We start from the raw sequence: 8,497 nt of genomic DNA, 5'->3' as shown, positions 1-8,497 counted from the left end.
GTATATATCTGTGTGTGTGTGTGTGTACTCTACTGCCACTTAGAAATAAAAAATAGGTATCTGAATGAAACAAAAAAAATTACAGGGGACAACGTGAAATTTTGCAATGATTACTTTTCCTTTAGCAAGTTTGCTCAGTATCTTAAAAAGACATTTTGAAGTTTAAGTTAACTCAATCTTATGAAGCCTAGAACGACGCGAACACTAGCAACTTATCGTATCGAGTTTGTTTGCATTGGGATAGTAGTTGTTGTTGTTCGCTTTGGAGAAAAGCCGCTCAATGGGCTATGTGGGGGTGAGTCCGCCGTGTGGATTGAACTCCAAATTTGAGAGCTATAAACCCGAATCTTACCGCTGAACCACCGGAGGACGCAAGCAGTGTAAATCAGTGTTTCGTATAAATAATCATAGTCTTCTTTTGTGTAAACAAGAAATCAAATTACAATACCCACTGAAATGGTAACTCTTTAAATAGGAGGAAGGAAAAAAATGTTTACCAATGTATGCAAACTGTGCGAACGCCATAAAAATGAGGAGGAATGTTATCGAAAAGGTCATAAGGTCAGTACAGGAAGCCTTCAGTGTCATGGCTAGCAGTCTAATACGTGTATTGAATCTGAGGAGATGGAGTATCTCTAGAAGAGATATGAAAACAACGAAACTCATGACGACAACGAAAAGCTCATTCCAGGAAGTGAAGATGTGGAAGTTCAAGAATTCACCTGTAGGAAAACAAATGGTGGACGTTATAAAATTAGAAACAACAATGACATCTGGGTGAGTGAAATAAATCATACTATTTAATACTTACTCGTCTTTAGACAGTATGGTTTACAGAATAATAACACAGGCTTAAATGTTTAGATTATTCCGTTTGCTTTAATGACTTATAACTTTGGCTTGTATGTTTAGGGAGTACCGTGTTGTTTAAAGAACAATAATTCTGGCCCATTCATGTATTCTGGTTTACAGAATAATAACACTGGCTTAAATGTTTAGATTATTCCGTTTGCTTTAATGATTAATAACTTTGGCTTGTATGTTTAAGGAGTACCGTGTTGTTTACAGAACAATAACTCTGGCCCATTCATGTATTCTGGTTTACAGAATAATAATACTGGCTTAAATGTTTAGGTAACTTCGTTTGCTTTAATGAATAATAACTTTGACTTATATCTTTAGGGAGTACCGTGTTGTTTACAGAACAATAACTCTGGCTCATGTATTTAGACAATACCGTCTGGTTTCCTAAATAATACCTTTGGTTTATGTGTTTAGACAATTCCATCGGTTTAATCAATAATACCTTTGACATATGTCTTTAATTAATACTCTCTAGTTTACTGAATAGTCATTCTGGTTGAAAACTTTCTAAACTATTAAATGCAAACACCTGCAAAACATTGGAAAATAAAATTTAAAATAGATTTGAAATTTCACTTGATATTTCGCCTTCGTTTTCTTTTTGTTGTTGTTTTTCTCGGAAGGTTCTTTTGACTTTTTGTAATGTGATAGGTGAAGTGATGACGTCAGTCACATAATGAATCTTAGTAACTTTTTACCCTAACAATCCAACTCAACAAACTTCTCCAACATTAGAACTTACTGAACTTGTAAAATAAAACCAATATTGATAAGATAAGTAATAATACCCAGGTGCACACTCTCAGGGTTCACTTAGTATGGGTGCAAAATTTCAGGTTTCTAGGTTCTTTCCTTATATAACTTACTGAACTTGTAAAATAACACCAATATTTATTAGAATGACATTTTATCAAATTTGTATATCAAAATGTTTAATCTTTAAAGCTATAACACATTGTCCAGTGAAGCTAGATTTAGAAAAAGTAGTTTTTTACCTTTTCTCGATTCCAAATTGCTCAACACGACGTTCGAGTAAACATTTTGGATGACATACATGATAATAGTTACAATACTGAGGATCAGCTTAGAAAACTCCATGACGTTCCAAAACTCTTTGAAATAAAAGGTTTTCTCCTGAAATTAGAACGCTTATTTATAAAATGATGTATATATTTAAAGTAACTATAATGAATTAGCAATATACATATATGACAGTTTACACCAAAACACAGAGTTAGATAATATTATTTGCATACTTATTTTATATTCATGGAAAAACTTCTTAAGATTTTGATCGCCGTCCCCTAACATTTATCTACTGACAAGGGGAGAGGGAAGGTAGCTAGTCAACATCACCCACCGCCAACTCGTGGGTTACTCTAGTCGAATAGCAAGATTTGACCGTTACTGTCATAATGCATCTACAGCCGCAAAGTGCGGAGTGCGACTTTCTGTTGTTTTTTCGCGGTTACGGAGCACGAACCACTGGGCCACGCTTAGTCCAGTTTGACCTGTTCTGGTTCAGCGGTAAGTAAATGGACTAATGACGTTAAAAATCGGATTTCGTTTACCGTGGTGACCGTAGCACTAATAGCCCATTGTTTAACTTTGTGCTAAACAACAAAGCAAACAAACAAAAAGCGATCGAATGAAGAATTCAAATTGAAACTAAAACATAATTAACCAACCAATCAAGTTTAAGGAAAAATATAAAAGGTAATCAAAAATATATTTATAACTAAAAAAGTAACCAGCTAATCCCGCATCTTTCCATTTACCACCCCCCTATATGGAATTGGTTTTCTAACAATATTCATTAGATATGAATGATGTAACATTTCAATTACGCTTGTCAACAACTTTAACAATAACGACAAAAAATTTTGGCTCAAAATCTTAAATCATAATACAGTAGTTTTAGTAAATTAGCAATGTGAGAATGATAACAATGATTTCTAAAATAAATATGTTAATTATCATTTTCCCGTGAGGTGGCGCGACCGTGCTCAAATGAAGAATTCACAGCATGTAAATAGCAGTTTAAACTTCTTTCTCTGCCAAGTATTATCCTACCAACCATTGGCGAAGCTGGTTGTTAGTTTCCTCGTAATGCTTGTTTCATGCAATATTATTATTGTTAAATCATAATTTTGATCTAATTAGTGACTGCCCAAGGAGGTTTGTTTGTTGTTAAGCACAAAGCCACACACGCCCCCAAATGGCACAGCGGTATATCTGCGGACTTACAACGCTAGAAACCGGGTTTCGATACCCGTGGTGGGCAGAGCACAGATAGCCCATTGTGTAGCTTTGTGCTTAATTCCAAACAAAGAAAAGTACACAAAGGACTATCTGTGCTCTGCCCATCACGGGTATCGAAACCCGATTTTTAGCGTTATAAGTCCGCACACTTTTCGCTGAGCCACTGGGGGAGCCCAATGAGGTAATTAGATTCGCGATATATATATATATATAAAGGGTGTCCCAAAAGTCTGGAACCGTAGGCACTCGAACGAATTTTACAGAATGTGTTCCACGTGCTCGCCATGTAATTCGAAACAAGTTTGGAGACGACATTTCCATTCTCTTTGAACACTGCGAAACATATTGTTGTCATTGTCAATGGTTCGACACTCGTCACGAATTCGTTATTTCAAATGTTCGGTGTCCCTAATTTTGAGCTGTCCCCAGAAAAAAATGAAGTCCATGGGAGTAAAGTCTGGAGATCTGGGGGCCCGTTCCTGGAGACCACTTCTGCCAATCCAACGTCCTGGGAAGGTGCCATTCAACAAAGATTTGAAATCATTTATCTGAAATTAATAAAAGCTGCAACTCGCTTATGGTTCAAGACGTTTCGAACCCCCTGTTTATATACATATATGAGAGTATCAGTTAAGGTGTTCTCCTTTTTAAGTCGTTTCAATTCGAACATTGCAACAGAACATACAAAGGCCTAAAGTAATATACTTAATCACATAATTAATACCTCCCAGTGGCTCAGCAATAAGTCTGTGGGCTTATAACAATAAAAACCGGGTTTCAATACCCGTCGTTGGCACAGCGGAGATAGTCCATGGTGTGTGTGTGTGTGTGTAGCATTGCGCTTAAACATAAGCAAAGAAAACCATTTTCTGACGTCCCACCAAACATGCTCGCCCTTTCAGTCGTGGGGGCGTTATAATGCGACGGTCAATCCCACTATTCGTTTGTAAACGAGCAACCCAAGACTTGGCGGTGGGTGGTAATGACTATCTGCCTTCCCTCTAGTCTTACACTGCTAAATTAGGGACGGCTAGCGCGATAGCTCTCGTGTAGCTTTGCGCGAAATTCAAAACAAACAAACAAACAAACCATTTTCTAAAACGACCACGCAGTAGCTAGGCGGTAAGTCCGAAGGCTTATAACGCTAAAAACAGGTTTCGATACCCCTTGTGAGAACAGCTAGCCCTATATGTAGAATTGCGCTTAACAACAAAACAAACGAAATGCTAACACGAATTAACATTATAAGAGCAACCTTTATTAGACTAAAATAGTTACTTGTAACATGAAAATTAAAGTTTTGTTTACGGATAAAACAAGTAATATATTTTTATAACCTAATATTTTACTTGATACTATAAAACGTAACGATTTTGTTCTATTTTCAATTGTATCTACCTAACGATGCTAGATAAATCTAGCGAACGAAGTGTTTTTTGAAATCTAAAACATAGTACTTGTTTTCTCCGTAAATAAAACTATAATTGAGTAGTGACACCTGTTGACAAAGACTTAAATCTGTTAATGGAGTTATTTCACGCCATCTAGAGAAGAAAAAACACACTAAAATATAAAACATTTATTATACTCTTACCTTTCTGAGTTTTTTGGTTTCGGTAACGATGAAATAAATCAAACATATAAAAATGGCAAAATGGCAGACTACGGAAACAATGGCCTGTGGACCAACGTAGGAGTATAGCTGGCATGTGTGGTATTGCACACTTGGCATTACAACCGCTGTGTGAGAGAATTCCAGTAGCATGGACACTCGACTAAACAAATTAACATTGACGTTGTAGACAGTAAAATCTATAAAAATAGCGCGGGTCAACTTGTCGATCCAGTTATTCTCGTTAAGCTCCTCAAGCATGCGCTTTATCCTAGAGAGTGGACCGGCCAAATCCGCCACGTAACCTCCGGCATTGTAAGTCTCTATGGTACCAACGTGAGGAAGACCTTGGTAAGAACATAAAGAACATTTACAGTTTACCATGGTAACCTTAGTGAGACAACATAGTAGATATCCAAATTTCAACAATACATTTAAAGTTTACCATGGTGTCTTTAGTGAAACAACATAGTAGATATCCAAATTTCAACAAAACATTTAAAGTTTACCATGGTGTCTTTAGTGAAACAACATAGTAAATATCCAAATTTCAACAAAACATTTAAGGTTTACCATGGTGTCTTTAGTGAAACAACATAGTAAATATCCAAATTTCAACAAAACATTTAAAGTTTACCATGGTGTCTTTAGCGAAACAACATAGTAGATATCAAAATTTCAACAAAACATTTACAGTTTACCATGGTGTCTTCAGTGAAACAACATAGTATATATCCATAAAGGTTTACCACAATATTCGGGTATCAACGTTAACTCTTATTATGATCACACATACAAGATAGTAAAAGACTTCGAAATGGATATACATATTAGTCACATGATATACTGAACCAATCACAAGAGAAAAAAAATATTTTGCTTGATCGTGTAATGACACTGACTGACTTGATCGGAGACATATTGCAATTCTCACTTTTTTAAGAATTCACTTTATTAATCATGTATCACAACCTTGCACTTCTGCTAGAATATTGTGCTTATATATATACGGAGTAGGTCACAACAAATTCTCCTCCCCCCATTAAGAAAATAAACTACAAGAAACACAACAAATATTTCTTCACGATTAAGATGGCCTCCTAGTGGCTAGCATTTAGGCAAGTTCCATCCTTGATATGCTGCTGACAATGCTCAGAAATTATAACCGTGTTAGCGAATTCCGTTATTAGGTTAAGTGGTGGTGAATGATTGACCTTCCGCTGGTCAACATTTTTAAATTAGGGAAGGTCTGTTTGGAAATTAAAGGTTTATGACCTAGCCATTTAGCCTAAGTGTCAAATAAGCCGTTGAATATATCAAACACCATTAATTATTTTATCTCTCTTCGTGATCATTGAGCTGGTTTCCAATAACGATATAAATACATGGTGAAAATTTATCGATAGCTGACTCAGCAGAATTACAATCTTTATCAACTTTATTTGGAGGTTCGTTATGGCAAATCCTGAACATGGGTATTTTGCTACTGCAATAGTATATTAACCACGGTGAATAAGTTAGGTGTAAATAATAAAAATAACTGATAAACCATCATAATATAGACTTTTGTGAAAATGATGTATAAGCAACATCTTGTCCTTTGAACACAGTTTTAATAATTCGAATGACACAAGATATAGTTGGATCACCAACTCAAGGATATAATTAGGTCACCAGATGAAGGATGTAGTTGTATCGCCAGTTTAAGGATGTAATTAGAGCGCCAAATGGAGGATTTAGTTGGAGCACCAGATGAAGGACCTAGTTGAATAACCAGATGAAGGATGTAGTTAAATCATCAATTCAAGGATATAATTAGATGACCAAGATGAAGGATATCGTTAGATCATCAGATGAACAATGTAGTTATATCACCAGCTCAAGGATATAGTTAGATCATCAGATGAACAATGTAGTTATATAACCAGCTCAAAGATATAGTTAGATCATCAAATGAAGAATGTAGTTATATCACCAACTCAAGAATATAATTAGATCACCAGATGAAGGATATAGTTAATTCACTAGCTCAAGGATATAATTAGGTCACCCAGTGAAGGATACAGTTGGATCAAAAGTGAAAGGTATAATTATATCACCAACTGAAGGATATAATTAGATCACCAGATGAAGGATATAGTTATTTCACTAGCTCAAGGATATAATAAGATCACCAGGAGAAAGATACAGTTATATCACCAACTCAAGGATATAATTAGGTCACCAGGTGAAGGATACAGTTGGATCAAAAGTGAAAGGTATAATTATATCACCAACTGAAGGATATAATTAGATCACCAGATGAAGGATATAATTAGATCACCAGATGAAGGATGCTTCTAAAGAGAAAGTTATTGATTATGTAACCGAGATACAAACACGGAGATATATATATAGTGTATATTTTGAGATATCTGACTATAATTGGAAAGATGAAGTTCAAAACGTAAATATTAGAAATAAAGGAGCAATGGGGGTTATGCCACTTCAAAAAATTCAATAACTAAGAGATCTGATAGTTTGTAAATAGTCTTCGACAAAATATTTTTTACCTTTCAGTTCGAAAATATCTTTGTAAATCCACGGTGAGTTAGATGGAATAGAAGAGATGTCGGACTCATTGACTTTCTCCCAACGCTTTTGAAACATGGACTTCTCCTCATTGAAAAAGGAATACGGAAGGTAACAACCATCTGTCACGCTCTTCATCATCTTATAAACTCGACATCCATCTGGAAATATTCAAATAATTCGTTCCAAAGCTACCATTTTTTTTTCTAATTTGGCGTTTGATGAACAAAAAATATTTAAATTATATTTTGAAAAATGAACGGTCACTTAAGTTGGTCAATAAAACAGTTTGGAAATTAATCATTTACTATTAATCGCTGGTCTAGAACGAAAGCTCAAATTCATCCGGGAAGAGTATTAGCTAGGAATGTTTTGAAATTAATGTACTGTTTGATAAATCAAATAACGTATTTATCTCTTAGAATTTAAGATAACAATACATTCACTAGTGCATCTCTTTGTGATAATAATAATAACAAAAATTAATTCAGTATAGTTTTGATTTTTTTCAACGAATTTGAATGCCTAGAAATTGCAATACCTCTTTTTACACGTAGTTGTCTTATTCTTGGAGCTCCAACTCTGAATGATACCAGGTTTGACAGATAGGCGGTATCCAGACCCCTGAGAGGTTCTGCATTATAATGTTCTGTAGCAAACAAGCCTGGAAGAAACGCTTCATCTATCCAGGTCCAGAATGTATCGGGGTCAGAAATCTTTGCAAAACAAACAACAAACAATTACTTGTCATAGTCACAAGAAAACTGCCTTATCGGTTCGTCAAGTTTTGGGGAGTTACAGAAAGTTGAATAACAACCGCTTTAACTAGTGTTTTGATACGAATAGCCGATAAGTTATCTAAATAGTTTATTTACCTAGGTAAATCCGCTTTCTTGACGATAAGATATCTAAATAGTATATTTACCGAGGTAAAGCCGTTTTCTTGACGATAAGATATCTAAATAATGTATTTACCGAGTAAAGCCGTTTTCTTGACGATAAGATATCTAAATAGTTTATTTACCGAGGTAAAGCCGTTTTCTTGACGATAAGATATCTAAATAGTTTATTTACCGAGTAAATCCGCTTTCTTGACGATAAGATATCTAAATAGTATATTTACCGAGGTAAATCCGCTTTCTTGACGATAAGATATCTAAATAGTATATTTACCGAGGTAAAGCCGTT

At 35.1% G+C, this 8,497-nt stretch overlaps 1 pseudogene; it reads right to left on the bottom strand.

Moving 5' to 3' along the window:
• Positions 1 to 8,497, bottom strand: part of LOC106471642 — a 50,412-nt pseudogene that overhangs the window by 7,270 nt on the left and 34,645 nt on the right.

Source organism: Limulus polyphemus, unplaced genomic scaffold (genome assembly GCF_000517525.1).
Source record: "Limulus polyphemus unplaced genomic scaffold, Limulus_polyphemus-2.1.2 Scaffold4751, whole genome shotgun sequence".
NCBI classification, from domain to species: domain Eukaryota; kingdom Metazoa; phylum Arthropoda; class Merostomata; order Xiphosura; family Limulidae; genus Limulus; species Limulus polyphemus.
The sequence above is the reverse complement of the archived record's forward strand: the minus strand, read 5'-3'. Positions and strand labels throughout refer to the sequence as shown.